Raw genomic sequence first — 15,125 nt, forward strand, 5'->3', positions numbered from 1 at the left:
ATATTAGAGATTCGAGTAACATCCACCAAGAATTTTTTTGAAATTGAAATCTCAAAAAGGTAATTGTAGTTTTTTTGATAAAAACTAGGACATCGACAGTTAGTCAGAAGTTAAGTTCCAAAAACGAAACTTTTACCGACCTTCAATGATTTTAGGAGGAAGAATTATGGCGAGGCTCACCTTGGAATTTTTTCGAAATTAAAGCATTAAAAACGAGATTTCTGACGTGCTTTACTGATGATGACGAAGGGGAAGGGAGGGGAAGGGACTTTCTTTGAAATTTTTCGATGCTGTATATTCGAAAACGGAGTTATAAACGATCTTTCATAGTGTTACTAAGAAGAGAGGATCGAGGGTTTTCACCCGATAAACAATCGAAACATCGGAAAGAGAAATTAGAAGGGTAACATTTAATACGGAAAGATGAAGTTAGTGGACAATGGAAGATATAAAGGTCTGGTGTACCTGTGAGTCCATGATACCATATGAACTTTTACATGATACAGGATCTGAAAGTGAGAAACGAAGAAGATCGATATCGAAAGGACTATGGTCAGTTACAAAAATTGCTTGTTGTGTGGTGTTTAGATTTAAATTTGAGGTTTTAATTAAATTTAAATTTTTGGGAATAGGTCAAAGAAATCTTCTGTCATGATGTTATGGGAAAAGTGGGGATTTGAGGGGTTTCCTCCTCTTTTTTTTTCTTTTGAGATTCCAAAAAAGGTAATTTTAGACGATCTTCGATGATATTATGGGAAGGAGATGCTTAAAGGGCCTCTGAAATTTTTTCGGCATTGATTTCTTATGCTCTTTAATGATGGGGTGGGGACGTTTCTAGGTCAACTGCGGCGGAAATACTCTCCTCGAAGTTTTCCGAAGCTGAAATCCCAAATATGCTGTTGTAGGCCATCTTTAATGACGTTAAACTAAGGAATGGGATTCGGGAGTTTTTCCCAGGAATTCCTTAAAAAGCTAAGTTTCAAAAACTCACTTTAGGCAAGTTTTGGTGACTAAAAGGGAAGATATAAGCTTTTGGATCCCTCTCTCCCCCACCTCTTTTGGCTACGTCCCAATCTTCTTTTATTTGTTTAATTGATAAAAAAAAGAAAAACCCTGTAACAAAATGTTCTCCTTTTGAACCATTTACATTTAGATTTTCCATAATAAAATTTTCAATTTACAGTCTAATATTTTTATTTGCTTGAAATGCAAGCCATCTGCGACCCCAAGTAAAAAAACTTTTCTTGAACTGACCTGGTGTTTTGGTGATCTTAAATAAACTTAATAATCTTTGGTCTTTTTTCACTTTCTTTATTTTAAATATCATTCCTTCTTCACCTCTTGATAAAGTTTTGTTTAAATCTTCGATTCACATATGATTTTTTTCATTCAAACACTTAGAACTTCTGGTGTGACTATTAATTTCAATATATTTTCAATCTCTCTCGCTATACTTTAATTTTTCTCCTAGTTAAACCATATTTCTGGGGCCTATGTATTTTTCTATATACATAACTCTGATTTTCAGGATGATATTTTTCATTTAAAAAAAAAATGGAAAGGTAAATGGTAGAAAAGGTCGGTGTGTCGGCGGCCCCTGAGAATTATATTTTTTTATATAATCATTTTTAAACTGAAGGGTCTTCACCCCTGGGTTGGAACCCTTCGAGGGATATTGAGTGAGAGAAACTGAACATTTTAGTTTTCGCAAAAAAAAAAAAAAAAAAAAAGTTAGAAACGCACATTTAGGAGGCCTTTACTTAAATAATCTTCATAAAACAGAATTTTGGATGCTCCAAATTGTGTTTTAAAATTGCATTTTCTGTTAAAGCTTTATTGAAAAAATCCTTTTTGTCACTTTTATTGCAATTGTTATGAACTACAATTCATAACAATTGTGAATTGCCATTCATAAGTAAAATAAATGTGAATTGCAATTCATCGATGAAATTGAAAAATGGACCAAAGTATTTTAACTTTTAAATACCGCCCTTGTTTTTCGGTTTTTTATTGCATTACCAAAATGAAATTGGCGGCCCCATTTCTGAAAAACTGGGCTGGTGTAGCACATACCACCACCGGCCACCTTAGCGACGGCCTTGCACCCTCCATCCGCGGGCTTGAGCCCATGCGTAAAGAAGGATTGAAGCTAGAGAATTTACGTAGCGCTATTTACAATTTATTGTTTGTAGACATGGCAACTGATCGGCCCGAAACATGACCGGCTCACCGGGCAAATGGCCGGTTGCCCGCCGGGTGTATCCGCCAATTGTTTTTCATAGTCTGTTTTGAGCAAAAAAAAAGGGAAACGAAACCGAATTTCGCTTTTCGCTACGGGGAAAACGAAGAAACAAAACTTGGCGACAAAAAAATCCTCAAGATTGAGCTACGTTTTTAAAAGTATTTAAAAAATCCGTTGCCTGCAGAAAAAAATCGATCCTGATAGTTCAGAAAATGAAGAATTCTTAATCACTTTTTGCATTTGTAACTTTCGAAAAGATTATAATAAACGTTCTGCCCGCATTCAAAGTCGAGCAAAATTCTGTAGGACTCCATGTTCAAGCGTGTCATCACGGGTGGGGTAGGGGCGTTTCCTCTAGGGGGATTGCTGGCCTTCATTCGGGGCCCCGCTTCATTCCCTCCACGAGCGGCGGCGACGGGACTCTAGCGGCGACGGGGTGTAGTCTACCCAGCTATATAGAGATCAGTGGTTGGCTTTCCTAATCAAGAAGGCATTGGACCTTATTCACGGTTTGGCAACGGTCCCATCAGCTGTCCGTCTGCGGGTATTTTGACCAATTACGTAGTGTCAGTAGTGCTAAATAAACTCGTTTTATTTAAGGATTACTGGACTTCATGCGCAGAATAAACATGTTAAGGGCTTAAAAAGACTTACGAATGCATGGAAACTGCAAAGAAACAGGGAAAATAAAAAGAGAATTCGAGTTTTCACCATGTTTCTGATAAGAAACCAAAGAGGCTTAAACCCATGAAAATACGATAATAAAGAGAGTATTTCGTATCAAATGAATCGTTCATCATTCTTTTACAACGTTTCTTAGTTAGAAACGTAAAAAACCTCCCATTTTTAAATAGAAAGAAGAGTTTATAAGCCACACAAAAGCGAGTGTTATTATACGCTGTAGTGCCGGATTTTCGTCTGCTACAGTTCCCACAATGCGCTGCAGTGAGGGGTTTTTACCCGCAGTTACGTCAGGTGAATACTGTCCATACCTTATCCCCTTTAGTCCGAAATGGGAAGATTGGGCGCCGACTATTGGGCGCCGCATATTGGGCGCAGGGAACTTTGGGCGCCGAGCATTTGGGCGCCAGGAACTTTGGACGCCGAGCACTTTGGGCGCCGGGAACTTTGGCCGCCGAGCAGTTTGGGCGCCGGGAACTTTGGGCGCCGAGCATTTTGGGCGCCGGGAACTTTGGGCGCCGAGCACTTTGGGCGCCGGGAACTTTGGGCGCCGAGCATATTGTGCCCTGTATTCCCGGGGCCTAAAATGCTCGGCGCCCAATGTTTCCGGCGTCCAAAATGCTCGGCGCCCAATGTTCCCGGCGGCGAATTTTGAAACGCTCTCAATGCTTACGTTCCGGTAGCTACCGGTTAGTTAACCACGTGATAGCTAATGATCACGTGCTCCAATCAACTGCTTAGAGCGGTAACCGGTTGATCATAAAACGCTGCGGTTAGTAACCGGTCGACCGGTGAGGTTCGTCGAACGCAAGGAATGCTTGCGTTCGCCGAGCTCAACTGGTAGCTACCGGTTAATCGATCGAGCAGTGACTCAACATATTTCCACCCATCCTTTCCCCTTCTTTATTTTTTTTATAAAACTAAAAACTGAGACAGATGAAGGTAAAATTAAATTAAATGAAAAGGATTATATTCTTTCCTGAGATAAAATGTATTTCTTAGATCATTAAATGGTAGTATTTTTTACAGATTTTCTCACGACATTTTTATTGTTAAAAAACTTTATGAAATAACCAAAATCTTCAACATATTGTTCAGAGAAAACCAATAAATTAAAACATCAACAACATAAGAGAAGCGCACTCAGATTGTATTTCAGTTACTATTCTCAAGAATATAAAAAAAAATCAACAGTCAAAGAAACTCGTTTTGAAACAGCATGTATTATCTACCATGTTAAAAATCTGTTCTGCGTCTCTTTGAATGTGAGTTTATTGCGAATGTTTACGGCAAGCAGAATTTTCCAAACATAACAACAATACAGACGTAAATTAAGATTCAGAAGAAACCCTACGAAAACGGAAATATTTCACAACACAAAAAACAGTAAATCGTGAAATTAAAACGAATTAAAACTTTAAACAGCAATATTTTCAATTGCAATTTCTACCTCACAATTTAAAGGGGCGGCTCTGTTTACATTTTACTCGGTGTTGCTTTAATGTATCCAGGTTACCATGCTGTTTAATAGAACGCGCTCGTTTTTATTTCTCATTTCGCCAATGTACTGTAAATGGTTTTGTTCGGCGATCGTAACCGGTCGACCACTGAGTAACCGGTTGCTAACCCGCTGCGTTCTATCATCAACCGGTTACCTTATTAATATGAAGCACGTGATCATTAGATGTCACGTGATCGATTAACCGGTAGCTACCAGTTGAGCTCGGCGAACGCAAGCATTCCTTGCGTTCGACGAACCTCACCGGTCGACCGGTACTAACCCCAGCGTGCTATGATCAACCGGTTACCATTCTAAGCAGTTGATTGGAGCACGTGATCATTAGCTGTCACGTGGTTAACTAACCGGTAGCTACCGTAACGTAAGCATTGAGAGCGTTTCAAAATTCGCCACCGGGAACATTGGGCGCCGAGCATTTTGGACGCCGGAAACATTGGGCGCCGAGCATTTTATTCCCCGGGAATACTGGCACAATATGCTCGGCGCCCAAAATTCCCGGCGCCCAAAGTGCTCGGCGCCCAAAGTTTCCCGGCGTCCCAAAATGCTCGGCGCCCCAAAGTTCCCGGCGCCCAAAATGCTCGGCGCCCAAACTTCCCGGCGCCCAATATGCGGCGCCCAATAGTCGGCGCCCAATCTACGGCGCCCAATCTTCCTAGACCGCCTTTAGTCGGCCTTGTTTCAGATCAGTGCGTCTGAAATCTGAGAAACATATAGGGACTCTAGAGAAGAGCACTGTTCTCAGGACAATCAGTTGTATACTAGCGTCATCTTTTGTAAAGTTATAATGGTCAGTAGAAATTGGCAACATTATAGGTCTTTTGTTGATGTTTCTGACTGCGTGACGTCAGTCCGGCCAGCGTGCTTTTGATTGTGTGAGTTACATTTATTGGTACTCATTACTTTGTCTACGTTCTCATGTTCATATTTGTGTGATTTTCTAGTTCGACAGCTTTGGTTTTCTGAAAAACAATCTTTAAAAATTGGTAAATGTCTCTCATTTTTAAATTTCTGTGTGATTGGTCATCTCTTTCAGCTGAAGAAAATAACAATTGGCAATCATTGATGTAGAAGTTCTTGATGCAGTATGGGATTGACTTTTTACGTAAAGTCCTCCAAACACTGACCGTATTAAATTGTCAATATTTTAGCTGCTTGAATTTCAGGAAATATAGATGTAACCGTTAAGATTATCATCATTAAGAACTTCAGAGTTTTCTCGTACACATTTATAATGTACGTGTTTCAGAGTTACAACAATGCAAGAAACTGGAGAAATATGCTTTAAAAATAGCCACTTTTCTCGTATTTACATTTTCTTCTGACTTCATGTATATGCAATTGCATAGGCGGCTGATGCACAAAAAAGGGGGAGGGGATCAAAGATGTGTGAAGAGATATGAGGCAAATCCAAGAGCTTTTTTTTCTGTAAAATTAAGCTACAATTTTGCATTTTAGTATTGACGATTAAATGACTTCTGTTGGGAACCGATCAAAAAAACTCTTACTCGGGATTAATATTCCTGAAACTCAATCAAGAACTCATGTGCAATTTAAACGCAGTACTTTAATACACAATTATAAAACATTTGCAGGTAAAAACCATCTATATTTACGACATACATAATGAACTTGCTAAAACTGAACTAAAATCTTTGTTCCATCAATTTTATATGGAAAAATCGTCTGTTTCCAAATGCAGAGATAAAAGGTTAAACACGGCCAAGGCCTTACACGATTACTAATATAATATCACTAGTACATAAATTATTTGCAGTCCATTTTCTACAACCTCCCACCTTGAGTTGGGAGACTTCTCAACTCAACACACATGTTACAAATCAAGTCTTTCTGGTTTTTTGATGTCTCTTCCGTACTGAGTTTTCACAGTGCGTGGAATGGACTCGACAGGGCTCACCGTTCGTCCTCGATGATTCTATTCCAGTCCAGGGTTTTGAACAAATTATATGCACCGACAAAATTGGTGCCATTGTCACAATAGATTACTGTGCATCTCCCTCTTCTAGCCACAAATTGACGCAAAGCCAACAAAAAGGTGTCAGTCAAAATATCAGACACAAGTTCAAAATGCACGGCTCTATATACCGCACAGGTAAAAAGACAAACCCAAACCTTTTTTCCATCTTTCAAATATAATGGGCCGGCTAGGTTCAACTACTTCAAACACGGCAGCATCTCGTATACGGTCTTTGGTTATGGGGGCTACGTCTGCATCTAAACTTTTCTCAGAATGCCTCTTGCACGTAGCACATTTTGAAATGATTGATCTCAGTCTTTCTTCCATTTAATATCCAGAAATGTTCTCTCAGAAGATTAAGTAACATTTGCGTTCCCACATGTCCATACCTTTTATGAAAAGAAAATATTAAAAGTTTCACCACCTGATGCTGCGAAGGGAGAATCACAGGTCTTGTAAAGGTATGACTGTCTTCTCGATAGATGATTTTTGTGTTTAATCTAATGGTATCATCTTCATCTTTATACACCTTTAGTGTTTTCAGCTTTTCATCCTTCTCGTCTAAGAATGTTTCTCTTTGAATAATCTTTATTACTCTCTTCTCAGCTTCAGAAAATTCCTCTGCATCAAGACTTCCTTGTTTTCTTAGTTCTTTTGTTTTTCTGCAATTTCCCACAAATCTCAATATCCAGCCTATCATACGTATAATTTTTTCGTACTTTGAAAAGTAATGATAGTACCAGCCAGCATTAACATTGTTGTTCTGAGCTGTCAAACAGGTAATTGTGGATGACACAACAGTTTTCTTCTTTTCCTTGAGGATTTCATCCTCATTCGCAACAAACTCTGCGGAAGGCCATTTCTCAGCACATAAATACAGCCAATCAGGTCCCTCCCACCATCTTGATTGTATCATTTTCTTAGCAGAGCAGCCTCTGCTCGGAAGATCAGCCGGGTTTAAAGCTCCGGGTACATGTCGCCAATTCTCCTTGGAAGTCAGAGTTCTAATTTCGGAGACATGATTCTGAACAAAGGTTCCCCACGCCTCTTCTCTTTTGATCCAAGAAAGTATAGTAGTAGAGTCTGTCCAAAAGTAAACTTCTTCATGTGGAATCTCACACATAATTGTAGAAGCAATTGTGGCTGCTAACAATTCTAGTCTAGCGATAGTGGTTTTTTTCTTTCCAGATGGGGATACTCTTGATTTAGCGCTTAAGAACTGTACCTTGACACATTCACTCGTTTCGACACGAAAAAACCAGGGTTCGTACGCCCTTGAAAAACCTTGAAAAGTGCTTGAAAAAAAAAAGTTCATTTTCAAGTGCTTGAAAACCTTGAAAAAGTTTTAAAACCTTGAAAAAGTTTCTTAGTGCCTTAATTCTCTCAAAAATCAACGAATTGTGCTTAGAAGTTTTAAAAAAGTATTTCACCAATGCAATTTTCTGAACATGTGTTCAGTATGCAACATCGCGAAAAATTACTTCCGTGTTTGGGATTTCAATCCTTTTGCATCTTGTAAATATTTTGATGTTTTTTACAACCGAAAGATATTTTGACATATGGTACCTTAGATTAGTTTATTTTTTGTTTAATTTCATTAATTAACAAAGAAATTAATTTGGAAACCATGACAACATTTAACTTACTCGGGTTTCGCGGAAAATTGCTCTTGTGTTTGAAATTTTAATATTTTTGCATCCTGCAAATATTTAAATATTTTGACTAATCAAATGTTAGTTTCGCATATGCTACGTTAGATTAGTATATTTTTTGTTTAATTTTAATAAAAAACAAATGAATTTATTTCATGGGAAACATGCCACGTCGAACGAACTCAGACTTTGCGAAATATTGCTTCTCGTGTTTGAAATTTCAATCTTTTTGCATCTTGCAAATATTTAAATATATTCACTAATCGGATGTTATTTTCATATTTGCTACCGTAGATTAGCATATTTTATGTTTAATTTCAGTAAAATATAAGTTTATTTTATGGGAAACATGACAACATTAAACTTAATTCGCGAAAATTTGCTTCCCTTGTTTGAGATTTCAATCCTTTTGCATTTTGTAAATATTTTTATATTTTTGGCAATTAGTAGTTATTTGACACTGCTACATCAGATTAGCTTATTTTATTTTTTATTTTAATAACTAAAGAGTTAAAGAATTTATTACCTTGGTCTTGTTTAATTATTTGCTTATTTATTTTTGCAATTTTGAATATTACAGGGCTCCCAAATGGTCCGCTTTTCCCGCCAAAGTCCGTTTTTTAGGGTAAAGTCCGCTTTAGACCGCTTTTTAACATTTTGGTCCGTTTAGTCCATTTTTATACTGTTTTTACTCAAAAATCAGATTTTAAAAATTTTCATTTTATCATTACATTAAAAGATACTGTGTGCTGACGTTTGTTACGCCCGAACACGCGGCCGCGGCACCATTTTTCTATTGAACCTAACTTTCTGATATTATTTCGCTTCAGATTGACGTCATTACTCCTCCTTCAACCGCTGTAATATGGAAATCTAGCAAATGGAGAGGTTGGGGGGAGGAGTTATGATTTCAAACCAAAGCATTTTGCTACCGAAATTTCTCACAGGTTCGTACGCCCTTGAAAAACCTTGAAAAAAATCAAGAATGTTTCATCAGTGCAATTTTCTGAACTTGTGCTAGATATGTAGCATCGCGAAAAATTACTTCCTGCGTTTGCGAGTTCAATCTTTTTGCATCTTGTTAATCTTTTGATATTTTTGACAATCGAAAGTTATTTTAACATTCATTAACTTAGATTAGCTTATTTTATGTTTAATTCCGACAGATAATGAGCTACTTTTTTTTTCTTGGAACCATGGTAACATCAAACTTTCTTGGACTTCGCCGAAAATTGCTTGCTGGGTTTTGATATTTCAATCTCTTTGCATCTTGTAAATATTTTGATATTTTTGGCAATCGGAAGTTATTTTGACATAACACCTCCTTAGATTAGCTTATTTTTTGGTTAATTTTAATAGACAATTAACTTTTTTATTTTTGGAACCATAGCAACATTGAACTTTCTCGCACTTCGCGGAAAGTGCTTGTCGTGTTTGAGATTTCAATCTTTTTGCATCTTGTAAATAATTTGATATTTTTGTCAATCAGAAGTTATTTTGACACACTCCACCATAGATTAGCTTATTTTTTGTTTAATTTTAATAGATAATAAACTACGTTTTTTTTTTTCGAAATCATGGCAACATTGTACTTACTCTCACTTCGCGGAAAATTGCTTGTCGTGTTTGAGATTTCAATCTTTTTGCATCTTGTTAATATTTTGATATTTTTGGCAATCGGAAGTTATTTTGACATACTCCATCGTAGATTAGCTTATTTTTTGTTTAATTTTAATAGATAATTAACTTTCTTGTTTTTGGAACCATAGCAGCATTGCACTTACTCGAACTTCGCGAAGAATTGCTTCTTATGTTTGAGATTTCAATCTTTTTGCATCTTGTAAATATTTTGATATTTTGCGCAATCGAATGTTATTTTCACATATGCTGTCCTAGACTAGCATATTTTATGTTCAATTTTAGTCATGTTTAATTTTAGAGATTTTTTTTTTTTTTGGAAATTATGCCAACAGTGAACATACTTCGCGAAAATTTGATTCTCGTGTTCAAGATTTCAATGCTTTTGCATCTTGTAATTATTTTAATATTTTTGAAAATTGGAAGCTGGTTTGACATGTACTACCTCAAATTATATTATTTAATTTTATTTTTAAAAACTAAAACTTTGTATCCTTAATTTTTTTAAAATACTCAAAATGAGCATTTTTAATTTGAAAATATAGCTCTATGAATCTGAAATTACATTTATTTATTACATTAGGTTATCCAGTAAAAGCTGCCTCAAATTTACATTCAGTGTATTTATCGCTTGAGCGCATTTGTATATTTATGGGTGTGGGAGCTTTAATAAAAAAATTTCTTTCTCACTAATTGTAATATATACATGAAGACAGTTACAATATTTTTTGGTGCCCAAACAACTAATACATACATATGAAGAAATGATTTGGATACTAGCGTACTAATAAATGATTTGCAATCCTCTAATATTTTTGAACTTAGTCAATCAGTAGAGTAGCCAGAAATTACCTCCTGCTTTGGTGTTTGATCATAAACTCTCATATGTATATAAACGTACCATATGTAGGCTGGAAATGTGTGTAAAAGCCAGGGACTGTGGAGGGGGAAGGGACCTCCTGGCCTCTAAACTATAGCTTCTTGTCTTGCGGTACCTTATATCAAAATAAATTTTCTTTAAACTGGCTATGTGAAAAATTTTGTCAACTACTATGTGCTAAGGTGTTTACTGTAATAACTATATCTAAAAAGTCTTTATTAGGTATGCACTAATTTATCGCTCACTTAGGTGATTATTTTTAATTAGCCAGTTTTTACCTGTTAATTAGTAGAAAATTTATTTTACAATTAGTTACTCTGTAAGATGGTCAGTTACATGCTTGCTTGTCACCCCCCCCCCCCCCATTCAAATATTTGTGTAAATAATATAATTCAATGGATAAAAAATTCAGTTGTGCAGAAGGTGATAAGGATTTATCATTAAAAATCATTATTATGGTTAATTAACAAATTATCTTCATGTATTTAGTGCCAGGCAGATAATTTGCCTTTTGGTGCTTCCCTGGGTTTAACTATGAATGGTCCTCTCATGGTCCTCTTTTTAATCCTAACTGGTCCTCTTTGGTCCCCTTTTTGATTCAAAGTGGTCCTCTTTTACCCTTTTCTATGGCTAAAATGTGTTGGAAGCCCTGTGATTATCTTTACCTAATTTTTGGTCATAACAGATTTTTTTAAAAAAAATTTAAATTTCAGCAGTTGAGCACCTAACAAATTAACTTAAAGTTTGTTTTTTAAATATAAAGTTGATTTATATAATTTTATTTATAAGTACATCATTTTTTTATGTCTGCTAAAATAAATAAGGTGTATAACAGGGGTGGTTGTGTTATGATTATTCACTTGAAATACAGTAGTGTTCGTTTTTATGCTTTTACCTCCCTATATCACCAATTTTCCCCTTTTCCTCAAATGTTCAAAATTACTACTTTATTAAGGTTGTGGGTATTTGGAGCTTACTGAAAGAGGCTTTAATCAGCAAAGGGGTAGATAGCTTAAGGAGGGTCATTCATCTTCATTTGGATCTAATAAATTGACCAGTACCAGCCTAGCTAGTCCCAGTGCCTGTTGCTGGTTATCAGCAGGCACTGGGCATGGTATTTCTATGCAGAATATTTTGACTTAATAAACTATTTTATGAATTGTATGCATAGCAAAAGTTATTGTTGTACATATGTATATTCAAGTAATAGGGGTCTTAGTTTTAAAAATTATTCCCCCCCCCCTTGCCCCATTTTGCTTTTTGAAACTTTCAGGTAATTTTTTATGAACTCACAAATCACAATTACACCTGAATATTATTGCCTTTCTAAATTTAAATTCTAATTTCAACAATAACAAATTTTTTCCCAAAATAAAACTACTTTTGTCATAATATATGTCAACTTCTTGTGAATCTTTTCAATTTCGAAATATGGCTCTATAAATCTGAACTTGCACATTTATTGTCTATTTCAAGTTAATCAATGAAAGCTGAATAGGCTCAAGTTTGCATTCAGAGTATTTATCACTGCTTAAGCTGCTTTTGTATATTTTGAGGTGTAGAGACTGGACTGTGGACTTTCATAAACTTTTCTTACTTCCTAATTTTTAAATTTACTCGAGGACAGTTGAAATGCCTTATTGGCTGAACAGCTAATAAATACATACGAATAATTGATTTGCATACTTATAAATGATTTGCAAACCTAATATTTTTAGAACTTAATAGTGCAAACTGAAATAACTTTCTGGGTAGTGTTTTTGTCCTAACGGCCCTTATATTGTAATAAACCACTGTATAGATATTGGAAATAAATGTTGAAACCGGGGGGGGGGGGGTGACTTCAGAAACTCCTCTCTGGCAATGCCATTGAACTTGGGTATTTCAGTTTCTTCCCATAAAAGTTAAAAGCACTTATGAAGGGTTTTTTTTTTTAAGTATTAATTTGCTGATTCTAGAAAATATACAAACCTCTGACTGCTGCAACCTTTGAAAAACCTCAAAATTAAACCTCTTAGTATCTGCTTCTCTTTATGACCAAACTTTTCAAACATTTTCAGAAAAACTTTCAACGCAGTAGATCTTTCATCAAAGCGTCTCTTGTTGTAGAAAAAGCAATTTTGTTTTCCTATACTTTTTTGTATTATTGCCTTATTTCTATGTGTTTGTAGTAAATGAAATCTGCATACAATATTTTTAGTACAAATTTATGATATTGCCTTGAAAACAAAATTTTTTACCTTGAAAAGTACTTGAAAAGTGCTTGAATTTTTTTCTGCCTAAAGGGTATGAACCCTGAAAACGCTACTGCTGCATAGGCATACATGCTTGCATCGCAAAAAAAAATGTAGAGAGTACTTTTCGCTGTCATCACCAATTTTCAAATATCGGGGAATTTGAACTTTTTCCAAATAAATATTTTTAATCCACTTCAATTCTGCTTTAGTTCCGGGGTCAACTTCCTCTTCCCAATTCAACTTCATTTCCCAAGTTTTCTGCAATAACAGTTTTGGGAACAATGCTACAGGGCAGGTAGCACCAATGGGATCGAAAATCCGATGAGCAACAGAAAGTATAACTTTCTTCGTAACTTTTTCTACACAAAGTTCTTTCAAACTATTCATGTTGATACCTAACGTATCTGCATCTTTATCCCACTGCATTCCCAACACATTTGTACTGGGAGTGATTTCATTAGTAGAATTTGTGTATTCCCAGCCTCTTAGGTCGAATTTTCTTTCAGCCATCGCCTTAGTTGTAACTTCAATGAAAAGCTTTAATTCTTGTTCACTTGACACACTTGTCACGCAGTTATCTACATAAAAACTTTTCATCAGTAATTCAATCATATTCTCTGGATATTTCTCATCTCCACGGTTCAAAACACTTTGCAAATGATGCATAATCACAATTCCAAGTAAAAAAGGACTGCTCGATACACCGAATACTAAGCGACAATGACGAAAGCGTTTTAGTTGGCCGTTTTCTCCAATCCACAAAAACCGCAAAAAATCTTTATCAGAATCTGAAAGACAAATTTGTAAAAAAGCCTTGCGAATGTCCGATATAACTCCGATTTTCTCCAAGCGAAAGCGAAACAAAATGTTTGGAATCAATTCAATTAGATTAATTCCACTCTCTAAACAGTCATTGAGGCTTGGAGCACCTTTTTGTTTTGCCGAAGCATCAAAAACGGGACGTATTTTGGTTGTGCTATTCTCCTTTAAAACCGGTTGATGAGGCAAATAATGTGCTGAGCGTTGAATTTCATCTTCTGGTACTTCTTCTATAACATTTTCTGCTAACCATTCTTTCAGCACGTTTTCGTATGACTCAAACAGTCCCTCGGATTTAAGACTCCTCACAATTTTCTGCAGTCTTTTCTCAGAGAGCTCAAAATTATCAGGAAGTGGTGGATGACCCTCAATCCAAGGTAAACTAACTAAAAATCTATCATTCTCAATCTTAACTGTGTCTAAGAAATGTTGCTTAGCTGCCTCCTGTAATTCAATCGCTGTCTTCTTTTCTGCGGGATCAGTGATGCCCAGTGAGTCAAGAGTCCACAAATCGGAAATGCAAGAACTAGTTGTCAGCATTGAAGAAATCAAAAAACTTGCACTCTCATTATTTGAACGACCAATGACTGTCCAACCCAATTTTGTTTCGATTGCAGTAAGTCCATTCTTTAGTTGAAGGTGGTTCCCCGTGATCAACTTTCCTGCAATATCTGCGCCAATGAGAATTTCAATCAGACCTTCCCTATCTTCTGCCAGCTGAATGCCATGGTCTCTAAGTTCTTTTAAATGTGGTCCTCGCTTGCTAGCTAATATTGTGTTGCAAATCACTGCTTGTCCAAGCCCTTCAAAATGACAACTGTACTCTTCCGTCCAGCTGGACAAGTATATCGTGAACACATCATGTCCGCAAGTTGATGTATTAGATCCACCGAACAATGCATGTTGTAGGTATTCCCTACGTTTGGAACTGTATTTCATTTCTTCAGCGGTTGTATTGAGGATATATGATCTTGGAAGATTTGGACAAGTTGGCCAGAGCCTCATCGTGCTGTATCACTGGTTCTTTCATTTCATTATTTTTAAGAGTTGAAGAATTATGCTCCTGTGAAAAAGTTCGGCATAAAAATAAATGGTGTTTTTTCCCACACAGTTGGCATTTCATTTTTGAATGGCACGTTTTCACTCCATGTCCCTCTCTCAAACATGGAAAACAACAACGTTTATTTTCAACAGCACCTTGTCTTTCTTGCAAAGTCAAATTAGCAGCCTTCTTGCAGTTCCAAGATTTATGTTCCTCAGAACAAAATATGCATAATTTCTTATTTATATTCGATGTCAAAAGTTCTGTTGCTGATGACATTCTGGGTTGAAATTTCTTTTCATTACTTTCTTTGCGGCTATTAAAATGATTTGTCTTTTTACACGGCTCTAAACCTCTGGTGGCAATCAAAATTCTTTCTTCTCCTTCCACTTCATCTTGCAGAAACTCAAGAAGGCGATCTAGGTCATTTGTGGAAGTTA

At 36.2% G+C, this 15,125-nt stretch overlaps 1 protein-coding gene across 2 annotated transcripts in view; it reads left to right on the plus strand.

The window, feature by feature from the left end:
- The first annotated feature begins 5,203 nt into the window (after nucleotides 1-5,203).
- LOC129218643 (NF-X1-type zinc finger protein NFXL1-like) overlaps nucleotides 5,204-15,125 on the plus strand; it is a 168,312-nt gene continuing 158,390 nt past the window's right edge. Inside the window, exon 1 of one of the 2 annotated variants that reach the window (XM_054852960.1) lies at nucleotides 5,204-5,314. The gene's annotated coding sequence lies outside the window, so the exon portion shown is untranslated. Of the gene's footprint in view, nucleotides 5,426-15,125 lie in introns of both variants that reach the window. The other variant, XM_054852958.1, reaches the window with a different exon arrangement.

Source organism: Uloborus diversus, chromosome 3 (assembly GCF_026930045.1).
Source record: "Uloborus diversus isolate 005 chromosome 3, Udiv.v.3.1, whole genome shotgun sequence".
Lineage (NCBI taxonomy): Eukaryota > Metazoa > Arthropoda > Arachnida > Araneae > Uloboridae > Uloborus > Uloborus diversus.